This window comes from Cryptomeria japonica, chromosome 4 (genome assembly GCF_030272615.1).
Source record: "Cryptomeria japonica chromosome 4, Sugi_1.0, whole genome shotgun sequence".
NCBI classification, from domain to species: Eukaryota; Viridiplantae; Streptophyta; class Pinopsida; order Cupressales; family Cupressaceae; genus Cryptomeria; species Cryptomeria japonica.
In genome coordinates, this window is record NC_081408.1 from 306,174,449 (window position 1) to 306,180,110 (window position 5,662).

The following is a 5,662-nucleotide window of genomic DNA, read 5'->3' on the forward strand; positions in this document are numbered from 1 at the left end:
CTCCTTGGTAAGACAACCTTCCATTTGAGTGATAGTTGCTCTTCCCCACTTTCTCTTAGCTTTTTCAGTTTCCATTTTTAGAAACCATGTAAGAGGTTGGGAAGACCAACCTATGGGATCTCACATCCTTTCCAAGGAAGTTGGAAAGTGTGAGGAGAGCCTACTTAGGGAAGGGATTAAACTTGAGATTTTGATCACCCACTCTCCAATATTCGAGACAAGTTTGAGTATAGGATTTTGAAATTTCTAGAATAGAATTTTGGATAAGTAAGAGGATTGTAAGGGAATTGGGTAGCTCTCCCACAATGCACATTCCATAGAAAGGTGTAAAGGTTGGTGGTAATCCTTCCAAGTAAATAGTTGCATACATGTTGAGAAATGGTTAATATGAATATGTTATGGAATGAATGTGTTTTCTATGTTCATGAAACTATGTTTCTTTTGGAATTATTTGTAGTTGTTTTCCTTAGTATTTTCTCGTTATTGTTCATGGGAGTCAATACTAAACTCAGCCTTGGGAGGGAAGAGTAGTCTTGGGGTGGAGGTTCTTTGGACATTTCTTTTGTTGGAATCCAAGAACACTGAGAGGGGGGTGAATCAATGTTCTACCGAAATGATCAATTTTAATCTTATTAAAACATGCATTCACCAACCAGTATATCGGTACATATAAGATTGAAATAATTAAAGTCACCAATAAGCCAATCACACAAATTAATACCATAACACAGAGAATTATACGTGGAAAACCTCAAAGAGGAAAAACCACAGTGGGATTTGTGATGCACAATATCAATCCACTGACCATATAAAGAGATATTGCAAAATATAGGGGCCTACACTTGCAGGAAGGATTACAGCCTAGAGCGCACTGCTCAATGACAAAAGGAGCCTCACTGAACACATACAAATCCATACTACAATCCAGAGAAATGAATGAATTGCAAAGATAACATCTCCTATGCCTAAGTACAATTTCGGTTAAGCTCTATCTATTTTGGTCTGAAAACCTAAACCCTTTATCGGAATAACCTCTTACATAAATATCCTCACATACATGATCTCTCTTATATATCTCACATTACATTCCATCACATACATCTCCTATATCTTACAAAATGATCTAATTGACTGACTTATATACCTTTTACAAACCATCATGCCTTATGTCAACTTACAAAGATAATTACAATATGAATATACATGTTGGCTCAATAACATAAAAACATGAATATAAACATCAATTTCCAATGTTGGATCTCCCAAATGATTTCAACCTCCAATACCAGTAACTTGAATATAAACCATGTCGGCCTGCATGATCGGTAACCAAAGAATTCCTTCCAACTTGCTGGTGAAGTGTCTGTCGGTAATCAACCAAACCAAAATATGAAAGCCGAAACATGTTTCCAAGTTGCCATCAATGACAACATATTGAAACCAAAAAATTGAGTGTCAATTGCCAACAATATCCCCCTTTGGCATTGATGGCAACACTCATGTGAAAAATGAAAATGGTTTTCATCTGTCAGTTTCACCTTGAGCTGAATATCCATCTATGATAAAAAATACTCCACATCTCTCGATGCCAAGAAAATATTTTTCACCTATACTCCCCCTAATGTATACAACTCCTTAATTTTTTCACATCAATATCTCTCTCCCTTTGACATCAATGCCCAAAAATGACAAAAACCAGGACAAAGACTGAAAGACTATACAAAGAATGTCCCAAAATACCTTACCAAAGCTGAATATATTTGAAAATTTTTGGATAGGCCTTCTCCAAAAGCTCTAGATAGGTATCCCAACATAATTTGAAAGTGCTGGAACTAGATACAAGTCCATTTAGCATATGGGCATATGACTCTTTCTCATTAAGCTCTGCTAGTGTGGGCTTACCAACCATATCTATACACTCCTTCTTATGCACACTTAATCAATCTAGTCGGGGACTCACCAATCCTCTAAGACCTCTGGCTCTCCTTATGGTTTTATCTTTTTCCCTCTCAAGAGCCAAAACTTGGGCTTCCAAAACCAAAATCTGACCATCAATAGATGTAGTTAATGAATGTGAACCATCAAAAGAATTGACTATACCTACAATCTCCTCCTAAATATCCTTAATCCTTTTATCTTTCTCAGGAATAAGTAAACCCATGTTACAACATAATCTATAAATATTAGCACACTACCTCAAAGAGTTATTTATCAACTTTAACTTATCATTAATCTCCTTCCTCTCTGATTCAATCATCTGATCAAATGTTGCTCTTGTTTCCTGTGTAAACCTCTCCAGTGCCTGTCAGTTTGATATCTATTGTAGAGATTGAAAATCCTTTGAAATATGCTCTGTGATAATTTTAAGCTTGCCAAATGGGCTCACTTCTTTGTCACTTAAAGATCCTCCACAACATTGTATTCCTAAAACAATTTCATTAACTCTTTCAATAAATGCAGAAATTCTTTCATCTTCTTCCATTTTTAAATTTTCATACCTGACCCAGTAACATTTCAATTTTGCAATTTTGACAGTGGTATCTCCTTCTTTCAATGTTTCCAGTTTATCCCAAATAGCTTTAGTAGTAGATTGGTCTGATAATCCCATGATTTGTTGATCTGATAATGCACTCAAAAGTGCTTCTCTTGCTTTGCAATCATTCTCTAAGCCTTTAGCCAATGTCAGTGGATGAGGGATATTCAGAGTAGGACCAACATAGCCATTCTTTGTAACATCCCATATATCTCTTCCAATGCACTTCAGATGTGTTTCCATTCTGATCTTCCATATACAATAGTTAGTTCCATCAAGTTTAGGACCGTCCTTCCTAAAAATATTTGCTACCATAGGATCTCCTCAAGTTGTTAGGCTTCTTCAAAAAAAGGACTTAGCTCTAATACCAATTGTTAGGAATTGGGAAGGACAACTAAGAGAGGGGGTGAATCAGTTGTGAATCAGTTGTCAATAAATTATAACCCAAAACAAATTATTCCAACTTGAAACTTAATGCCAGTAAAACAAACTTAATGCCAGTGAAACAGATTAACAATTATAGAAGTATTGATATAACTTAATGCATGAAACAGAAAGAGAAACAACATCCATAACACATGACACAAAGATTTTGACATGGAAACCCTGTAAGGGGAAAAACCATGGTGGGAAAACTTACGCACAATCAGATGATACTACTGGAGATAGTAAGTTTATACAAATGGGGTCTGCACATGCAGAAAGGGCAACCACATAGAGCTCACTGCTCAATCACAAAATAGGAGTCACACTAACTACAATTGGATGGTTAAATCCAATAACAAAGTATTGCTTTAGAATAGCATCTGCAATACTGGATCCAGTACCGGTTTAAGCTCTGAACATGAGTGTCAAACATCTTCATAACCTTTCCTTCAACCTTTAGATAATGTCTGCATGATTCACACAAGGATTTGCTTATTTTTTCTCTTCCATATTCGCACACACTCATAATGATGATCTTCAATAAGATCTTACAATCATTTATAAAAAACCTAAGACCAAATGTTAAGGTCAGCTCACTAAAGATATTAAAATTAAATCAATTACAAATAAGTCTTGATGTGATACAGTACGTCAGCTCAATACATTTACACATTATCCAATAAATAAACTATTTCCAAAATGTGTCATGCTAATCTGGAATAGATATCATGTACTGGTCCATAACCTAGACCTATCTTCTAGTTAAGGCAAGTATGTCAACCTAATTAGACCAATAAGCAAAACACCAAATCCAAACATCCAATCTATGTCTTCGACATAACCAAATGATCTCCAGATGATAACAAGTCATCATCACTGTCTGTGAACCATATAACCTGCCGATGAAGCATATATTGGTGACTATGCATAAGCCACTAACCATGCCGGTGAACAATAAACCAATATAACCATAGTGCCAAGTCAACAATGTAGACCTCTAGAAAGATAAGTGTTGACATAAATGACAAAACCAATGCAACACATGATGAATTCATCCATAATACCAACAATCTCCCCCTTTGGCATTGATGGAAACACTAGATGGAAAAACATCTAAGTGCCATAAACAAAATGCCAAATACCAATGAACCAACAATATCCAAAAATAGATTAATACTAGAAATCAAAACCAAAATACATCTCTCCCCAAGTACAATATTTTTCCATAGATATCTCTCCCCCTTTGACATCAAATGCCAAAGCAGTTAAGAATCAAAACATAACATACAATTGACTACTCCCCCTGAGCAGTAGCTCTCCTTCATCAAAGCTGGAAAAAGATTTTTTTGTTAGTCTTTGTCAGTTTGATGTCAATCTTAATCATTCAAGTCTCTGCTAGTGGGGAAATTACCCCAAGCCACTCTCTGAGATATTCAAATGTTTCCTTAGGCAAAGGCTTTGTAAAAATATCTACAATTTTCTCTTTAGTGTTCACATAAACCAATCTCACTTCATTTGCTTCAACATTCTCTTTCAAAAAATTGTACTTAATAGAAACATGCTTTGTTTTAGAGTGAAATACCAGATTCTTTGATATATCAATTGCTGCTGAATTATCACAATAAATAATTATCGGCTCTTTGCATTTTACCTTGATATCCTTCAACATTTGCTTGATCCATAATACTTGAGTACAATTAGTTGCTGCTACAACATATTTTGATTCTGCTATAGATAATGATGTACAAGTTTGCTTCTTACTGATCCATGAAATTAACCTTCTGCCAAGAAAGAATGCACCGCTAGTGGTACTCTTTCCATCATCTACATCTCCTACCCAATTTGCATATGTATATGCATATAAATCAAAATTGTCATCCTTAGGATACCATAACCCAAGATTTGTTGTTCCTTGTAGGTACCGGAAAATCCTTTTTACTGTTGATTCATGATTTTCTTTAGGATTGCTTTGAAATCTAGAAATAATATATATTGCATTCATTATATTAGGTCTAGTTTGTGTTAAATACAACAATCCTCCAATCATAGATTTGTACCTTGTTTGATTAATAGGAGCTGAATCATCCTGCAATGTCAATTTATCTATTGTAGTCATAGGAGTCCTTACCGGTTTGGAGCTTTCCATACCAAATTTCTTCAAAAGTTCCTTCAAGTATTTTATTTGACATATGAATATACCTTTATATGTTTGAGAAATCTATAAACCTAGAATTTTTTTTATTGGATAGACATTTCAAACTCTTCCTGCATCTTGTTAGAAAAGTCTTTACATAACTCTTCTTCACCTCAAAAAATGATATCATCCACAAATACTTCAATAACCAAAATATCATCATTGGTGACTTTGTAATACAAATTGTTGTCAGCATTACCTTTTGTGTATCCAAACTTTAAAAGATATTTATCCAATCTAGCATACCAAGCTTTGGGAGCTTGCTTCAATCCATATAAAGCTTTCCTTATCCTGCAAACCATATCCTTATCATCTGTTAATGAAAATCCATCAAGCTTTTCAGTGTAAAATTCTTCTTCAAGATCTCCAAAAAATGCACATTTTACATCCATTTGATAAACTTTATAGTTTTTGTGAGCTACAAATGTAAGAAATAGTCTAACTACTTCAATTCTAGCTATCAGTGCAAAGGTTTCATTATAATCAATTCCTTCTTTATGTGAATAACC